The sequence below is a fragment of the Geotrypetes seraphini genome, chromosome 10 (genome assembly GCF_902459505.1).
Source record: "Geotrypetes seraphini chromosome 10, aGeoSer1.1, whole genome shotgun sequence".
NCBI classification, from domain to species: domain Eukaryota; kingdom Metazoa; phylum Chordata; class Amphibia; order Gymnophiona; family Dermophiidae; genus Geotrypetes; species Geotrypetes seraphini.
Window position 1 is genome coordinate 135,464,484 of NC_047093.1, and position 20,029 is coordinate 135,484,512.

Genomic DNA, 20,029 nt, shown 5'->3' on the forward strand with positions numbered 1-20,029 from the left:
CTGGAATAATACAGTATATAGAATCAGGAAAGTATCAAGTTACAATTGATTAGTCTGGACGTTTCCAGGAAGCATTTAGAGCATATAGTAGATAAATAGTAGGTTGTTGAAGTGAGTTGTACAATGTTTAGGTATAGTTATGGTGGTGGTGTTCGTGTGTGTATTTTCTGGTGCTATGTAGAGGTTAAGATGAAGGAAAGTATTTTTTGAAGAGATGAGTTTTGATTTCTTTTCGGAATTCCTTTATGTCTATTGAATTGATCAGTAGATTGGAGATGGTTGTGTCAATTTTTGCTGCCTGTGTAGCTAAAAGGCTGTCATATATTTTCTTGCGTCTTATACCTTTGAGAGGAGGGTAAGCGAATAGTTTTTGAGTTCTCCTTATTCTGTGTGAGAGATTACGGTGTAGACTTTTGTTTAGGTAGTTGGGTGCTGTTCCATGTGTTACTTTGTATAGTAGACAGTAGAATTTGAACTGGGATCTTGCTTTTATTGGTAGCCAGTGTGATTCAAGGTAAGCGTTGGTGATGTAAGTTATAAAATGAATAAAGAATTACAAAAAAGAAAAAATCATGGGGTAGGTACGTGGGATCTCTCGGAGAGAGAAAGAGATAATGGTTACCTTGGATGGGCAGGCGGCTAGGTGGGCTGTTTGGCCTTTATCTGCCATCATGTTTCTATGTTTGAATATAACCTCTATTTTGTTGGGCACCTGTACAATCAATGCACATCGATACAGATCTCTAATGAATCCAGAGGTCAAATATAGGCAGGGAGTGTATAGTGTTAAAGCACTACAGAATACGAAGTAGATGGAGAGGCACCGCGGTATCTGACGCAAGTTTTAAGGAAATATCTACCATCTCAATCTCAGTCAGCAATGAGATTATCGCTTGAACATGTACATAAGATACACTATGAGAAAAACACACGGATGGCAGCAATTTCAGTAGCTGGTCCACAGTTATGGAATGCTCTGAATGGTAAGGAGAATGCTCCAAGGTAGGGAGAACGAGATGGCACTCTCTAAAGCCGAAAGGGGATAGATTTCGTACAAACGTAAGGAAATTCTTCTTCACCCAGAGAGTGGTAGAAAACTGGAACGCTCTTCCAGAGGCTGTTATAGGGGAAAACACCCTCCAGGGATTCAAGACAAGGTTGGATAAGTTCCTACTGGAACAGAACATAAAAAGGTACTGAAGAGAGAACGAGAGGGCACTCTCTAAAGTTAAAAGGGGATAGATTCTGTACAAACGTAAGGAAGTTCTTCTTCACCCAGAGAGTGGTAGAAAACTGGAACGCTCTTCCGGAGGCTGTTATAGGGGAAAACACCCTCCAGGGATTCAAGACAAGGTTGGATAAGTTCCTACTGGAACAGAACATAAAAAGGTACTGAAGAGAGAACGAGAGGGCACTCTCTAAAGTTAAAAGGGGATAGATTCTGTACAAACGTAAGGAAGTTCTTCTTCACCCAGAGAGTGGTAGAAAACTGGAACGCTCTTCCGGAGGCTGTTATAGGGGAAAATACCCTCCAGGGATTCAAGACAAGGTTGGATAAGTTCCTACTGGAACAGAACATAAAAAGGTACTGAAGAGAGAACGAGAGGGCACTCTCTAAAGTTAAAAGGGGATAGATTCTGTACAAACGTAAGGAAGTTTTTCTTCACCCAGAGAGTGGTAGAAAACTGGAACGCTCTTCCGGAGGCTGTTATAGGGGAAAACACCCTCCAGGGATTCAAGACAAGGTTGGATAAGTTCCTACTGGAACAGAACATAAAAAGGTACTGAAGAGAGAACGAGAGGGCACTCTCTAAAGTTAAAAGGGGATAGATTCTGTACAAACGTAAGGAAGTTCTTCTTCACCCAGAGAGTGGTAGAAAACTGGAACGCTCTTCCGGAGGCTGTTATAGGGGAAAACACCTTCCAGGGATTCAAGACAAGGTTGGATAAGTTCCTACTGGAACAGAACATAAAAAGGTACTGAAGAGAGAACGAGAGGGCATCTCTAAAGTTAAAAGGGGATAGATTCTGTACAAACGTAAGGAAGTTCTTCTTCACCCAGAGAGTGGTAGAAAACTGGAACGTTCTTCCGGAGGCTGTTACAGGGGAAAACACCCTCCAGGGATTCAAGACAAGGTTGGATAAGTTCCTACTGGAACAGAACATAAAAAGGTACTGAAGAGAGAACGAGAGGGCACTCTCTAAAGCCGAAAGGGGATAGATTTCGTACAAACGTAAGGAAATTCTTCTTCACCCAGAGAGTGGTAGAAAACTGGAATGCTCTTCTGGAGGCTGTTATAGGGGAAAACACCCTCCAGGGATTCAAGACAAGGTTGGATAAGTTCCTACTGGAACAGAACATAAAAAGGTACTGAAGAGAGAACGAGAGGGCACTCTCTAAAGTTAAAAGGGGATAGATTCTGTACAAACGTAAGGAAGTTTTTCTTCACCCAGAGAGTGGTAGAAAACTGGAACGCTCTTCCGGAGGCTGTTATAGGGGAAAACACCCTCCAGGGATTCAAGACAAGGTTGGATAAGTTCCTACTGGAACAGAACATAAAAAGGTACTGAAGAGAGAACGAGAGGGCACTCTCTAAAGTTAAAAGAGGATAGATTCTGTACAAACGTAAGGAAGTTCTTCTTCACCCAAAGAGTGGTAGAAAACTGGAACGCTCTTCCGGAGGCTGTTATAGGGGAAAACACCCTCCAGGGATTCAAGACAAGGTTGGATAAGTTCCTACTGGAACAGAACATAAAAAGGTACTGAAGAGAGAACGAGAGGGCACTCTCTAAAGTTAAAAGGGGATAGATTCTGTACAAACGTAAGGAAGTTCTTCTTCACCCAGAGAGTGGTAGAAAACTGGAACGCTCTTCCGGAGGCTGTTATAGGGGAAAACACCCTCTAGGGATTCAAGACAAGGTTGGATAAGTTCCTACTGGAACAGAACATAAAAAGGTACTGAAGAGAGAACGAGAGGGCACTCTCTAAAGTTAAAAGGGGATAGATTCTGTACAAACGTAAGGAAGTTCTTCTTCACCCAAAGAGTGGTAGAAAACTGGAACGCTCTTCCGGAGGCTGTTATAGGGGAAAACACCCTCTAGGGATTCAAGACAAGGTTGGATAAGTTCCTACTGGAACAGAACATAAAAAGGTACTGAAGAGAGAACGAGAGGGCACTCTCTAAAGTTAAAAGGGGATAGATTCTGTACAAACGTAAGGAAGTTTTTCTTCACCCAGAGAGTGGTAGAAAACTGGAACGCTCTTCCGGAGGCTGTTATAGGGGAAAACACCCTCCAGGGATTCAAGACAAGGTTGGATAAGTTCCTACTGGAACAGAACATAAAAAGGTACTGAAGAGAGAACGAGAGGGCACTCTCTAAAGTTAAAAGAGGATAGATTCTGTACAAACGTAAGGAAGTTCTTCTTCACCCAAAGAGTGGTAGAAAACTGGAACGCTCTTCCGGAGGCTGTTATAGGGGAAAACACCCTCTAGGGATTCAAGACAAGGTTGGATAAGTTCCTACTGGAACAGAACATAAAAAGGTACTGAAGAGAGAACGAGAGGGCACTCTCTAAAGTTAAAAGGGGATAGATTCTGTACAAACGTAAGGAAGTTCTTCTTCACCCAGAGAGTGGTAGAAAACTGGAACGCTCTTCCGGAGGCTGTTATAGGGGAAAACACCCTCTAGGGATTCAAGACAAGGTTGGATAAGTTCCTACTGGAACAGAACATAAAAAGGTACTGAAGAGAGAACGAGAGGGCACTCTCTAAAGTTAAAAGGGGATAGATTCTGTACAAACGTAAGGAAGTTCTTCTTCACCCAGAGAGTGGTAGAAAACTGGAACGCTCTTCCGGAGGCTGTTATAGGGGAAAACACCCTCCAGGGATTCAAGACAAGGTTGGATAAGTTCCTACTGGAACAGAACATAAAAAGGTACTGAAGAGAGAACGAGAGGGCACTCTCTAAAGTTAAAAGGGGATAGATTCTGTACAAACGTAAGGAAGTTCTTCTTCACCCAGAGAGTGGTAGAAAACTGGAACGCTCTTCCGGAGGCTGTTATAGGGGAAAACACCCTCCAGGGATTCAAGACAAGGTTGGATAAGTTCCTACTGGAACAGAACATAAAAAGGTACTGAAGAGAGAACGAGAGGGCACTCTCTAAAGTTAAAAGGGGATAGATTCTGTACAAACGTAAGGAAGTTCTTCTTCACCCAGAGAGTGGTAGAAAACTGGAACGCTCTTCCGGAGGCTGTTATAGGGGAAAACACCCTCCAGGGATTCAAGACAAGGTTGGATAAGTTCCTACTGGAACAGAACATAAAAAGGTACTGAAGAGAGAACGAGAGGGCACTCTCTAAAGTTAAAAGGGGATAGATTCTGTACAAACGTAAGGAAGTTCTTCTTCACCCAGAGAGTGGTAGAAAACTGGAACGCTCTTCCGGAGGCTGTTATAGGGGAAAACACCCTCCAGGGATTCAAGACAAGGTTGGATAAGTTCCTACTGGAACAGAACATAAAAAGGTACTGAAGAGAGAACGAGAGGGCACTCTCTAAAGTTAAAAGGGGATAGATTCTGTACAAACGTAAGGAAGTTCTTCTTCACCCAGAGAGTGGTAGAAAACTGGAACGCTCTTCCGGAGGCTGTTATAGGGGAAAACACCCTCCAGGGATTCAAGACAAGGTTGGATAAGTTCTTACTGGAACAGAACATAAAAAGGTACTGAAGAGAGAACGAGAGGGCACTCTCTAAAGTTAAAAGGGGATAGATTCTGTACAAACGTAAGGAAGTTCTTCTTCACCCAGAGAGTGGTAGAAAACTGGAACGCTCTTCCGGAGGCTGTTATAGGGGAAAACACCCTCCAGGGATTCAAGACAAGGTTGGATAAGTTCCTACTGGAACAGAACATAAAAAGGTACTGAAGAGAGAACGAGAGGGCACTCTCTAAAGTTAAAAGGGGATAGATTCTGTACAAACGTAAGGAAGTTCTTCTTCACCCAGAGAGTGGTAGAAAACTGGAACGCTCTTCCGGAGGCTGTTATAGGGGAAAACACCCTCTAGGGATTCAAGACAAGGTTGGATAAGTTCCTACTGGAACAGAACATAAAAAGGTACTGAAGAGAGAACGAGAGGGCACTCTCTAAAGTTAAAAGGGGATAGATTCTGTACAAACGTAAGGAAGTTCTTCTTCACCCAGAGAGTGGTAGAAAACTGGAACGCTCTTCCGGAGGCTGTTATAGGGGAAAACACCCTCTAGGGATTCAAGACAAGGTTGGATAAGTTCCTACTGGAACAGAACATAAAAAGGTACTGAAGAGAGAACGAGAGGGCACTCTCTAAAGTTAAAAGGGGATAGATTCTGTACAAACGTAAGGAAGTTTTTCTTCACCCAGAGAGTGGTAGAAAACTGGAACGCTCTTCCGGAGGCTGTTATAGGGGAAAACACCCTCCAGGGATTCAAGACAAGGTTGGATAAGTTCCTACTGGAACAGAACATAAAAAGGTACTGAAGAGAGAACGAGAGGGCACTCTCTAAAGTTAAAAGAGGATAGATTCTGTACAAACGTAAGGAAGTTCTTCTTCACCCAAAGAGTGGTAGAAAACTGGAACGCTCTTCCGGAGGCTGTTATAGGGGAAAACACCCTCTAGGGATTCAAGACAAGGTTGGATAAGTTCCTACTGGAACAGAACATAAAAAGGTACTGAAGAGAGAACGAGAGGGCACTCTCTAAAGTTAAAAGGGGATAGATTCTGTACAAACGTAAGGAAGTTCTTCTTCACCCAGAGAGTGGTAGAAAACTGGAACGCTCTTCCGGAGGCTGTTATAGGGGAAAACACCCTCTAGGGATTCAAGACAAGGTTGGATAAGTTCCTACTGGAACAGAACATAAAAAGGTACTGAAGAGAGAACGAGAGGGCACTCTCTAAAGTTAAAAGGGGATAGATTCTGTACAAACGTAAGGAAGTTCTTCTTCACCCAGAGAGTGGTAGAAAACTGGAACGCTCTTCCGGAGGCTGTTATAGGGGAAAACACCCTCCAGGGATTCAAGACAAGGTTGGATAAGTTCCTACTGGAACAGAACATAAAAAGGTACTGAAGAGAGAACGAGAGGGCACTCTCTAAAGTTAAAAGGGGATAGATTCTGTACAAACGTAAGGAAGTTCTTCTTCACCCAGAGAGTGGTAGAAAACTGGAACGCTCTTCCGGAGGCTGTTATAGGGGAAAACACCCTCCAGGGATTCAAGACAAGGTTGGATAAGTTCCTACTGGAACAGAACATAAAAAGGTACTGAAGAGAGAACGAGAGGGCACTCTCTAAAGTTAAAAGGGGATAGATTCTGTACAAACGTAAGGAAGTTCTTCTTCACCCAGAGAGTGGTAGAAAACTGGAACGCTCTTCCGGAGGCTGTTATAGGGGAAAACACCCTCCAGGGATTCAAGACAAGGTTGGATAAGTTCCTACTGGAACAGAACATAAAAAGGTACTGAAGAGAGAACGAGAGGGCACTCTCTAAAGTTAAAAGGGGATAGATTCTGTACAAACGTAAGGAAGTTCTTCTTCACCCAGAGAGTGGTAGAAAACTGGAACGCTCTTCCGGAGGCTGTTATAGGGGAAAACACCCTCCAGGGATTCAAGACAAGGTTGGATAAGTTCCTACTGGAACAGAACATAAAAAGGTACTGAAGAGAGAACGAGAGGGCACTCTCTAAAGTTAAAAGGGGATAGATTCTGTACAAACGTAAGGAAGTTCTTCTTCACCCAGAGAGTGGTAGAAAACTGGAACGCTCTTCCGGAGGCTGTTATAGGGGAAAACACCCTCCAGGGATTCAAGACAAGGTTGGATAAGTTCTTACTGGAACAGAACATAAAAAGGTACTGAAGAGAGAACGAGAGGGCACTCTCTAAAGTTAAAAGGGGATAGATTCTGTACAAACGTAATGAAGTTCTTCTTCACCCAGAGAGTGGTAGAAAACTGGAACGCTCTTCCGGAGGCTGTTATAGGGGAAAACACCCTCCAGGGATTCAAGACAAGGTTGGATAAGTTCCTACTGGAACAGAACATAAAAAGGTACTGAAGAGAGAACGAGAGGGCACTCTCTAAAGTTAAAAGGGGATAGATTCTGTACAAACGTAAGGAAGTTCTTCTTCACCCAGAGAGTGGTAGAAAACTGGAACGCTCTTCCGGAGGCTGTTATAGGGGAAAACACCCTCTAGGGATTCAAGACAAGGTTGGATAAGTTCCTACTGGAACAGAACATAAAAGGTACTGAAGAGAGAACGAGAGGGCACTCTCTAAAGTTAAAAGGGGATAGATTCTGTACAAACGTAAGGAAGTTCTTCTTCACCCAGAGAGTGGTAGAAAACTGGAACGCTCTTCCGGAGGCTGTTATAGGGGAAAACACCCTCTAGGGATTCAAGACAAGGTTGGATAAGTTCCTACTGGAACAGAACATAAAAAGGTACTGAATAGAGAACGAGAGGGCACTCTCTAAAGTTAAAAGGGGATAGATTCTGTACAAACGTAAGGAAGTTCTTCTTCACCCAGAGAGTGGTAGAAAACTGGAACGCTCTTCCGGAGGCTGTTATAGGGGAAAACACCCTCTAGGGATTCAAGACAAGGTTGGATAAGTTCCTACTGGAACAGAACATAAAAAGGTACTGAAGAGAGAACGAGAGGGCACTCTCTAAAGTTAAAAGGGGATAGATTCTGTACAAACGTAAGGAAGTTCTTCTTCACCCAGAGAGTGGTAGAAAACTGGAACGCTCTTCCGGAGGCTGTTATAGGGGAAAACACCCTCCAGGGATTCAAGACAAGGTTGGATAAGTTCCTACTGGAACAGAACATAAAAAGGTACTGAAGAGAGAACGAGAGGGCACTCTCTAAAGTTAAAAGGGGATAGATTCTGTACAAACGTAAGGAAGTTCTTCTTCACCCAGAGAGTGGTAGAAAACTGGAACGCTCTTCCGGAGGCTGTTATAGGGGAAAACACCCTCCAGGGATTCAAGACAAGGTTGGATAAGTTCCTACTGGAACAGAACATAAAAAGGTACTGAAGAGAGAACGAGAGGGCACTCTCTAAAGTTAAAAGGGGATAGATTCTGTACAAACGTAAGGAAGTTCTTCTTCACCCAGAGAGTGGTAGAAAACTGGAACGCTCTTCCGGAGGCTGTTATAGGGGAAAACACCCTCTAGGGATTCAAGACAAGGTTGGATAAGTTCCTACTGGAACAGAACATAAAAAGGTACTGAAGAGAGAACGAGAGGGCACTCTCTAAAGTTAAAAGGGGATAGATTCTGTACAAACGTAAGGAAGTTCTTCTTCACCCAGAGAGTGGTAGAAAACTGGAACGCTCTTCCGGAGGCTGTTATAGGGGAAAACACCCTCTAGGGATTCAAGACAAGGTTGGATAAGTTCCTACTGGAACAGAACATAAAAAGGTACTGAATAGAGAACGAGAGGGCACTCTCTAAAGTTAAAAGGGGATAGATTCTGTACAAACGTAAGGAAGTTCTTCTTCACCCAGAGAGTGGTAGAAAACTGGAACGCTCTTCCGGAGGCTGTTATAGGGGAAAACACCCTCTAGGGATTCAAGACAAGGTTGGATAAGTTCCTACTGGAACAGAACATAAAAAGGTACTGAAGAGAGAACGAGAGGGCACTCTCTAAAGTTAAAAGGGGATAGATTCTGTACAAACGTAAGGAAGTTCTTCTTCACCCAGAGAGTGGTAGAAAACTGGAACGCTCTTCCGGAGGCTGTTATAGGGGAAAACACCCTCCAGGGATTCAAGACAAGGTTGGATAAGTTCCTACTGGAACAGAACATAAAAAGGTACTGAAGAGAGAACGAGAGGGCACTCTCTAAAGTTAAAAGGGGATAGATTCTGTACAAACGTAAGGAAGTTCTTCTTCACCCAGAGAGTGGTAGAAAACTGGAACGCTCTTCCGGAGGCTGTTATAGGGGAAAACACCCTCCAGGGATTCAAGACAAGGTTGGATAAGTTCCTACTGGAACAGAACATAAAAAGGTACTGAAGAGAGAACGAGAGGGCACTCTCTAAAGTTAAAAGGGGATAGATTCTGTACAAACGTAAGGAAGTTCTTCTTCACCCAGAGAGTGGTAGAAAACTGGAACGCTCTTCCGGAGGCTGTTATAGGGGAAAACACCCTCTAGGGATTCAAGACAAGGTTGGATAAGTTCCTACTGGAACAGAACATAAAAAGGTACTGAAGAGAGAACGAGAGGGCACTCTCTAAAGTTAAAAGGGGATAGATTCTGTACAAACGTAAGGAAGTTCTTCTTCACCCAGAGAGTGGTAGAAAACTGGAACGCTCTTCCGGAGGCTGTTATAGGGGAAAACACCCTCTAGGGATTCAAGACAAGGTTGGATAAGTTCCTACTGGAACAGAACATAAAAAGGTACTGAAGAGAGAACGAGAGGGCACTCTCTAAAGTTAAAAGGGGATAGATTCTGTACAAACGTAAGGAAGTTCTTCTTCACCCAGAGAGTGGTAGAAAACTGGAACGCTCTTTCCGGAGGCTGTTATAGGGGAAAACACCCTCCAGGGATTCAAGACAAGGTTGGATAAGTTCCTACTGGAACAGAACATAAAAAGGTACTGAAGAGAGAACGAGAGGGCACTCTCTAAAGTTAAAAGGGGATAGATTCTGTACAAACGTAAGGAAGTTCTTCTTCACCCAGAGAGTGGTAGAAAACTGGAACGCTCTTCCGGAGGCTGTTATAGGGGAAAACACCCTCCAGGGATTCAAGACAAGGTTGGATAAGTTCCTACTGGAACAGAACATAAAAAGGTACTGAAGAGAGAACGAGAGGGCACTCTCTAAAGTTAAAAGGGGATAGATTCTGTACAAACGTAAGGAAGTTCTTCTTCACCCAGAGAGTGGTAGAAAACTGGAACGCTCTTCCGGAGGCTGTTATAAGGGAAAACACCCTCCAGGGATTCAAGGCAAGTTCCTACTGAGCAAGGACGTACGCTGGTAGGGCTAGTCTCAATTAGGGCACTGGTCTTTGACCAAAAGGGCCGCCGCATGAGCGGACCGCTGGGCACGATGGACCACTGGTCTGACCCAGCAGTGGCAATTCTTATGTTCTTATGTAAATATGGTCATGTCACACCCCTTCTGATCCAAGCTCCCAAGAATTGCTGGCCAGCTGAAATTCAACAGACTATTGGTCCCTCACACCACCCATCGTAGTTTACACTCCTCAAATCAAAACTTACTGTTTATCCCATCGCTAAGGGCTCTTTTTACTAAGGTGCGCTAGCGTTTTAGGCGCACGCAGAAAATTACCCCGCGCGGTGCGCTTCTAGAATAACGCCAGCTCAATGCTGGCGTTAAGGTCTAGCGCGCGCTATTCCACCCGTTAAGGCCCTAACGCACCTTAGTAAAAGGAGCCCCAAGATACATTAATACCATGCGTACTAGTATTTTTTTCCTGTTACAGCCCCTACAATCTGGAATTCGTCACTGAATAAACGCCAAAAAGTCCAGCAGGACAGAGAACCCGCGGGTATAAAACAGTACAAAAGGAAGTGGGAACGGACAATGGACACTCCACTGAAGATCACTGATGTAAAACCAACTTGTTTATTTCGTAAAAGGACACAAGCAGAAGCTGTGGACCCGACGCCGCTCTGTGTTTTGGCGTCTGAATCACATACGAGAAAGTACACCCCTCGATAAATTTAAAAGCAGTTTAAAGGCCTTTCTTTTTAAAGATGCGTACGGTGTATGATAGTCCTTTTAAGGACGGTAATGGAAGCATGTTCCCTTTACATTAGCCTTGTATCTAATATAATAAAATGCTAGGCCGCGCATGCGCACTCTAAAGTCGTGTTCCCTGATCCGTCGCGGACATGAGAGTGCGCGTGCGCGCTTAGTACGTCACCACAGCCTCCCTGCTCTCAACCTCGCGCCGCTGCAGTAACGGCCCCACACTCGCGACTCGTTCAGGAGCCGCCAAAGAAGAGCGGCGGCCTTCCTTTCCTGCCTCTCCCACGGTGCGGCTCAGCGCTCGCGCAACCCCGGCTTCCCCACCATCCCGCGAGCCCCGGCCTTGGCACTGAGTGTTCATGCGCGCTAAGGCAAAGGCGGTGCGGAGCGGAGCCATGAAACGATAGCCACCATCGGGGGATCATAACCAGTGGCATAGTAAGGGGGCGGACCGCCCCGGGAACCATGTTAGGAAGGGTCCGCTGCTCCAGTGCAAAAATCAAAACTTTTTTTTACTGCCACATCGTGGCCCTGCCCCGCCCCAGGAGAGGGACCTGTGTCGCTCGCTACGGCATAGGCGAAACCGCCGAGGCTGAGCATTTTTAGTGGACTGGATGGGGGGAGGGAGGGGAGAGAGTGCGCAGCGGCTTTAAACTTTAAAATAAACTTTGGCCGGTAGTGCTGTTTTTCCGTGATTGAGGTCTTCTCGAGTTGTCCCAGAGCCTGGCCCGCACCAAGACGCGCTCCTACGGCACTATGGCTAACAGGCGAAAAGAAAACAAAAGAAAATAAAGAAAACATTGGCCCCCGCCAAAGTAGCGGAAGGTAGAGGAGGGGCATGAGGAGCTGGAGAGATGTATGTAAGTGTGTGTGTGCGTGTGTATAGCCGAGGAGGAAGTGCAGCAGGAGCAAGGAGGTGGGGAGAGTGGATTTCCCCTATTTGGATGTCAGGCATCAAGAGGATTGGAGGGAGAGAGAGAAAGGGGGCTGCTTTATGAAGAGGGATGTGCTAAAAAAAAAAAAAGGCCAAGGAAAGAAAGAAATACGGACACACACATCTATTCTAGCACCCTTTAATGTAACGGGCTTAAATACTAGTTTTCAGATAAATTGCTTGTTTCCCCTTCCATCTGTTTTACCCTCTCCCTATTCTTTCCTATCAAAATATTGTAGTTCTGCCCAGTTACCCCTCGTATCAGCAAGCCATCGTTTGTCAGTGCGTCTGATTGTTGTTGTTTTGAAATCTGTTTTTAATGTATTTTTTTTATAGTTTCTTTTCATACTACGTAACACCGCCTTGCTTTTTGATAAGGCGGTATATCGAATTTTTAATAAGCCTGAAACTGAAACCCGATGCCAAAATTTGAAGTCTTGTATTCCCTTAGATTGGTGGACCTTTCTTTTTCTAGACTTGCAAGACTGATTACCTGTAAAAAGGTTGTAAGTCTGATGTTTTATCAACTGGAAATATGTATGTGAATATTGTAATCTGCTTAGGTAATAAGCGGAGTAGAAATTTTTTAAAAATTAAATAAATAAATAAACAAACGAACAGGATGGAGTCGGTCCAGAGGAAGGCTACTAAAATGGTAGGTGGTCTTCGTCATAAGGTATATGGGGACAGATCTCAATATGCATACTTAGGAGGAAAGACGGGAGAGGAGAGATATGATAGAGACGTTTAAATACCTATGTGGCGTACATGCGCATGAGTTGAGTCTCTTTCAACTGAAAGGAAACTCTGGAGTGAGGGGGCATTGGATGAATGAAAAAGGGGATAGACTCAGAAGTAACCTCAGGAAATACTTTTTCAAGGGAAGAGTGGTTACTCCTCGGAACAGCCTCCAGGTGGAGACAAAGAGTACATCTGAATTCAACAAAGCTTTGGACAAGTACATTGGATCTCTAATTGAGAGGAGGAGATCAGTGGCGTAGGGTTCATAGATGAAAGCGCGCAGGACAATCGCGCGAGGACAAAGCCGCTAAGACAAATGCGCGCAGGACATCAGCACGCCGGATTAAAAGTTAACTTTAAAGCGCTCCAAGGGTGTGTTTGTGGGGGAACCCCCCAATTTTACTTAGAAGTGTTGGCGCTGCCGTTGGGGGGGGCTTTGGGGGAACCCCCTCATTAGAGAGGAAAGTGTAATTTTTCCTAGTGTTTTAGTGAAAAATTACAATTTCCTCTGTGAGTCGGGGGTTCCCCCCATGGCAGCGGCAACACTTCTAAGTAAAGTGGGGGGTTCGCCTCACCCCATTATTGGAGTGCTTTAAAGTGACCTTTTAATCCGGTGCGCTGACGTCCTGTGTGCATTTGTCTTAGCGTCTTTGTCCGTGCGTGACTGTCTGGCACGCTTTAGTCCCATCACTGTGGCATAGTAGTGGTCTTCCTAAGGGCACGGCACCTCTCCTCCTCTCTGCCCCCCGCTCCTCTCCTTGCCTCGCACATGCGCCCCCTTGCCTTCCCCGTACCTCTTTTTACTTCCCCAGTGCGAAGTTGCTGCCCGCGTCGGCATCGGCGCTTTCTCTGATGTCACTTCCAGGACCCGCGCTTAGGAAGTGACGTTATAGGGCGAGCTGACACCGAAGTGGGCATGCTAGTCATGCCGTAGAAGCGAAAAAGGTATGGGGAAAGGGAAGGGTGAGCAAGGTGGTGGTGGGGGAGCGGGGGAGGGGGCTACCACACCGGGATCCGTTCGCCCTTACTATGCCACTGGAGTAGATAGAATCAAACTAATTGCACCTTATTAATAGTGTCTGGAGTAGATAGGCCATATGGTCTTTATCTGCCTTCATTTTTCTGTTTCTTTTAAATTATTTTCTCTTTTTGTTGCAGGCTGATAAAAGAGAACATTTATTTTCCTCAGTGTAGCCAGTAATAACCTGATTACAAGGCTTTATTTCAAAAAGCATTTACACTGTCTCTTCTTCCTGGAATAAAAAAAAGTTTTTAATTAGAGCTTCAAAACTCAGCTACTAATTAAGTGCCAAGTGGCAAAGGCCTGATTACTCAAAATCATCTTAATAAAATCCCGGCAGACCATCTGGTGAGTTGGAAGGAAGCCAAGATGTAAGAAACTTATTCTTATTAAAAAAATAAGTTATAACACTGTCTGGGGCTCAGGTTTAATTAATCCCCCAGGATAAAGCACGGCAGCTCCTTAATCACCTCTGATTCTTAGTTGTAGCTAAAGTTATTACACCCTTCAGCTGCTTCTGTCTATATTTTGAAGCTTTAGCTTAGTTGTATTTTGACGTGGTTCCCGGAAATATTCCATGCTCTAGCTTTCAAGGGTCAATTTCTCAGTTTATGGGTAACCGACTTCCATGAACCAAATCAATTAGCAAGGAGACATTTTGATCCTTCCTGGAGGTTTTTGGGGTTTTTTTTTTTTAAAAACTTTACCTTCCCAGAGCATTATGAAATTTGTAGGCCCCAAACCTTCTTTCTGAAATCAACATTCCAAGTCCCATAATGCAACAGGAGGTGCGGATGCATGAAACCCTTGAATGGCCTAAGGATTCTGCTTGGCAACTTGATGCATATTGAGTAGGGTTACTAGATGTCCGGATTTCCCTGGAGATGTCCTCCTTTTGAGGGCATGTCCGGGGGTCTGGACATCTTTTTAAAACCCAGCACTTTGTCTGGGTTTTGAAAAGCTTCCCGACATAATCTCAAGTGCGGACGCAACGCTGTGACATGATGCGCACCCGTGCGTCACATCATGTCCGTGCATGCGCAGATGCTGTCTGGGGGTGGGGATGGGGGTGGGATAGGCTGGGAAAGAGGCAGAAATGGGCGGTCCTGGGGGGGCAGGACCATGGGCTGGATTTTCCTGAAGGAAAATTTGGTAACCCTATAACGGCAGTATTTATAACATTCATTTACCCCATTGCCAGTACTTCATGCACACTTGACTCTATGTTGACATGAAGTCAACTGGGCAACTTGTAGTACAAAGCCACCAGCATGCATACAACCATAAATACATATAAGCCCGGATTCTCAAAACCATGCTGTAAGTTAGGCGGTGGTAGGTGTCCTACTGCCACCTAACTTAATTTAATTACTTGGTAATAAATGACACGGTAATTGACCATATCATTTAAAATAGGATTGCTAGATTTTCCAATCGGAAAATCTGGACCCCTAGACCCGCCCCCCAGGCCTGCCCAGTTCTACTCATCCCCACCCTGTAACGCTCTAATTCTACCCCTAGTCCCACCCTACCTCTACTCCCTGCTGTCTGCTCTTATCAAGCAGGGAGGAACTTCGCACATGCGCGGAAGCCACGCGATGACATCACTAGATAGACGAGAAAAAAAAAAGAAACACCTCCAAAACCGGTGCCGTTGTCCCATCCATGGAGGGGCGTAATGACACCTAATGCCACAAGTCAGAAGTGGCGTTAAGTGTTGTTATGCGCCTCCTTGGATGCGATTCTCGTCAATGGTAGGCACCGGGAATGTAGGCCTTTAAAACCCTGGCAGACATTTTCAGTGCCTAATTTTGACAAAAGCTGCGATTCAATGGTGCCGTTGTATGACTGATGGTACTGTTTACAGAACGTGGCCCATAGTACCCCCAGATTCAACATAGGCCAAATTTTGGCGTGGATTTGAGATCCACGTGCAGACAAATTAATTATTTATTTTTAGTATTTATAGCCTAAGTGGTTTACATTCAGGTTCTCAAGTATTTTTCCCTCTCTGTCCCGCTGGGTTCACAATCTATCTAATGAACCTGGGGCAATGGGGGGATTAAGTGACTTGCAGCATGGGTCTGAGTCTGAACCCACACCTCAGGGTGCTGAGGCTGTAGCTTTAACCATTGCACCACACTAGAAATCAAAATGTAGTGAAAATGAGCCATGTATAGGACAATCATGCCATTGTGACATCACTGATGATGTTGGCTCTCGGGCATTGGTGGAATGAAGCATTATGATGTCACAATAGCAGGTCTGGTTATCAGGGAGTGAAATGTTTCACACTATTTATTCAATTTGTCTATACTATTCTCCCAGGGGAGCTCAGAAGTTTATATGAATTTATTCATATGCTCAAGTATTTTTCCCGATGTTCACTTACAAAATGGGGGGGATCAGTGCTAGGGGTGAGCGACCTTGAAAGAGACCTGGGAGTGATGGTAGACACAACATTGAAGGCGTTGGCGCAGTGTGCAACAGCCTCAAGGAAAGCAAACAAAATGTTGGGTATCATTAAGAAGGGTATCACGACCAGAAAGAAGAAAGTCATCCTGCCACTGTATCATGCTATGGTGCGCCCGCACTTGGAGTACTGTGTTCAATTCTGGTCGCCGTACCTCAAGAAGGACATGGAGGTACTTGAGAGAGTTCAAAGAAGAGCAACTAAGCTAATAAAGGGTATGGAGGACCTCTCATATACTGACAGACTGAAAAGGCTAGGGCTTTTCTCCCTGGAAAAGCGGAGACTTAGAGGAGACATGATAGAAACCTTCAAGATCATGAAGGGCATAGAAAAAATAGACAGGGACAGATTTTTCAAATTAAGGGGATCAACAAGTACAAGGGGGCACTCAGAGAAATTGAAAGAAGAGAAGTTTAGAACAAACGCTAGGAAGTTCTTTTTCACACAGAGGGTGGTGGATACATGGAACGCGCTACCGGAGGATGTGATAAACAGGAGCACGCTACAGGGGTTCAAAGAAGCTTTGGATAGGTACTTGGAAGACAAAGGGATTGAGGGGTACAGATAAGAGTAGAGGTAGATTATAGGGATGGGATTAGAGGTAAGTTATAAAATTAATCAGGGATCACTGTTCAGGCACTAGGCCTGATGGGCCGCCGCGGGAGCGGACCGCTGAGCAAAATGGACCTCTGGTCTGACTCAGCGGGGACAACTTCTTATGTTCTTATGTCCTGGTGGGCTCATGATATAGCTAATGTACCTGGGGCAATAGGGGGGATTAAGTGACTTGTCCAGGGTCATATGGAGCAGTGTGGGATTTGAATCCACAACCTCAGTGTGCTGAGGCCATAGCTCTAACCACTGGGCCACATACTCCCTTATAACAACAATTATAGAGATAAATTAGCACTAATTTGGAATTATGCATGGCTCTACCAGGAACTGTTCTATAACGCTGTGCACCTGAAGTGTCTTGTACACAAAGCAAAAGGGTGTGTGGCTATGGGAGGGACATGGGTGGAGTAGCGGAAATTCCCAAATTTTAGTGCATTGTTATAGAATACCAGGGTTACACACCAGAATTTACCAGGTTTCTGCAAGCATACATAAGTAACATAACATAACATAAAAATCAACTTCTAGACTGCATAACCTTGAAGATCTATGTGGTTTATCAAAGATTACATCAACTTACAACCGAGCAATCATCACGGAATTTAATTACCCCCAAATCTAGAGAATAAGTAAGTTTCAAACGCCTTCTAAATTCCAGGTACGAGAAAGACATGAGAGATAATTGTTTGAATTCTTTGTCCCAACTGGCAGCCTGATACAAAAGCATGCATTCATGAAATCTTTTGAACTTGTAGCCCTTCACTGATGGATAAACAAACAACCAAAAAAAAGCATGAGCTTTGCGTAAACGTTTTTGAGTAGCAAACGGAAATGAATTAATCAGATAAGGTGGAGCTTGACCCGATAAGACTTTATAATAGACGCAACCCAACTTAAAAAATAATGAGTGCTTCAACTGGCAACCAATGCAATTCACGATAGAAGGGAGTTAAATGGTCATACTTCTTCAAACCAAAGATTAGTCTGACCACAGTATTCTGTATGACTCGCAGCCTAGAGATAGTCTTTTTTTCTTGTACCGGCCAAGTAAACAATGTTACAGTAGTCTAAATGTCCTAACACCAGCGATTGAACTAGTAATTTTGAATGCTGTTATGTCAAAGTAAGCTCTAATAGAACGAAATTCCAAAGGTTGGGTGCTAGAATTTAAGCAACTATGTATTCTATAACGAGCTCTCGGCCCAGAATGCCCTTTCTAGAACAGCATTTAGGGCCTGATCCTAGAAATGGCTCCTTAAGTTAAGTGGCGGTAGGCGCCGTGCCTAACTTGTTTTAATGGTCACGGTAACTGAGCGCGCAGTTAAAAACCGATTAAAAACTCATTCAAAAAGTAGGCGCCGGTAAATGTCTATGAGGGTAGGTGTCATAATCACGTCTAAGGAGGCACATAATGGTGCCTAAAGTCAAAGTAAGCGTGGTTAGGGGCGGAGATGACCTTAGGCGCCATCCGATGTGATTCTCATAAGAACCTAGACATCTGCAATGTATGCCAGTAAAACCCAGAAGTGACGTCAGAGAGAGCCAACACCGACGCAGGGAGGGGGAGGGGGGGCAGAGAGGAGGATGGGTGCCGATGCTCCCACCAAGATTTATTCATTTATTTATTTATTCATTCAATTTTTTAGCCCATCCTCCCAAAGGAGCCCAGAACGGGTTACAAAGTACATCCATAATAATACAGACAGAGATGACATAATTTACATAAATTACAGTATAGACATGATAATAAAATATATGCATTAAGTAGCATCTGGTGAGATTAGATGGCGTAGGTGCGTTGACTGAGTGGCATTTCTGGGTGAATGACTTTAAGGCGCTGGGTTTGTAAAGAGGAAGGTTTTCACGGCCTTCTTGAAGCTCCAAAGTCCATCTAGTGATCGAACAGATGGAGGGATGGTGTGCCATAGCCTGGATATGAAATGTGAGTAGGAGCTTTTGTGGGCTGTTTCATTTTTGAGGGAGCGGCCGGGAGGAATGGTCAGTCGTTTATCTCCTTGGGACCTCAGTGGTCGCTTTGGGAAGTAGATTTGTAGTTTAGTTTTCATGTAGTATGGAATCATTTCATGGAAGGTTTTGAAAGCGAGGACCAGGTCCTTGAAGGCATAGCGTTTTTGAATGGACAGCCAGTGCATGGAAGCTAATGCAGGGGTAACATGGTCGCGGATGCCTAGGTTTTTCAGAAGGTGGATTGCAGAATTTTGCACCCTTTGGAGGCGGGAGAGAGTTTTGGTAGGCAGGCCCACTAGTAGAGTGTTACAATAGTCTACGCGGGATAGTACAAAAGCGTAGAGCAGTTGGGCAAATTCAGGTTCTGAGAAGTATGCACATATGGTTTTTAGCTGGCGGAGGTAGTAGAAGGAGGACGATACTATTTTTGGTACATGATCTGTCATTGATAAGTTAGAGTCAAGAGTTACTCCTAGGCTGCAGACTTTGTCTTTGGGTGTGAGGGTGTTTATGCCCCAGGAAAAGGACGGACAGGGGTATACACATAGATCTTTGTGGATCCAGAGAAGTTCTGTCTTGGATTCATTTAACTGTAACTTGTTCCTGGTCATCCTGGTCGTTATTTCAGTTAAACAAGAATGTAGGTTATAGATTTGTGCGTCTCGGTGACGGCCTAGGGGAAGATAGAGTTGTAGGTCATCAGCGAAAGAGTGGATTCTGATTCACTGTTTTCCTGCTATGGCGCCACCTTACTATGCCACAGAGCATAGCTGCCTTTATGCATCCACAAAATGGTCTCCAAAAACGAGGCCCAAGATTTACACCTGCTCTTAAGTTCGTAGAAATATGGGCCTGTACTAGGGTCACCGGATGTTTGTCAGTAAAATAAAAGGGGATGTGGTCCCACCCAGTTCTTCCTCACTCCGCTCCCAGCACCCTTCCGATCCACCCCCCAGCCCCGCTCCCACACGAACTTCATCTCTTCTCAGAACTCGGAGGCCGTATCTGGAGGGCCTCCGAGCATGCGCAAAGGTGATACGATGATGTCATGTCCCATCCACGCATGCTCGAAGGTCCTCCAGAGGCGGCTCTGAGCACGGAGCCTTCCAGAACCCGGATAAACTGCCGGGTTTTGGAAATTTCCCCAGGCACCTAGATAGTCCTCTATGAAGATGAACTGTCCGGGTTTTCCCGGACGTCTGGTAGCCCTAGCATGCATTCTACCAAGGGAATTCTATATATTGTGCCAGACATTAGGCCATACTTTGATGTGGAATAGCGTTGTAACGAATGCAAGGTACACAAAAAGGGCAGGAACAGCAGATTTGCATGAAAACACACGCACCGATTTACAGAATAATGAGTGTTTCTGCACAGATTTGCAAAGGGGTGTGTGGCCTTGGGAGAAATATGGGCAGGTCAGGGTTGTTCCCTTAAAATGATGCTAGGGTCCACCTTGGGGGTTAGCGCCCAAGAAAGGGATCTGGGTGTCATCATAGACAATATGATGAAACCTTCCGCCCAATGTGTGCGGTGG

At 44.7% G+C, this 20,029-nt stretch overlaps 1 protein-coding gene across 1 annotated transcript in view; it reads left to right on the forward strand.

The window, feature by feature from the left end:
- The window catches only part of LOC117368615 (vomeronasal type-2 receptor 26-like), a 57,652-nt gene that overhangs the window by 513 nt on the left and 37,110 nt on the right, over positions 1-20,029 (forward strand). The window lies entirely within an intron of this gene.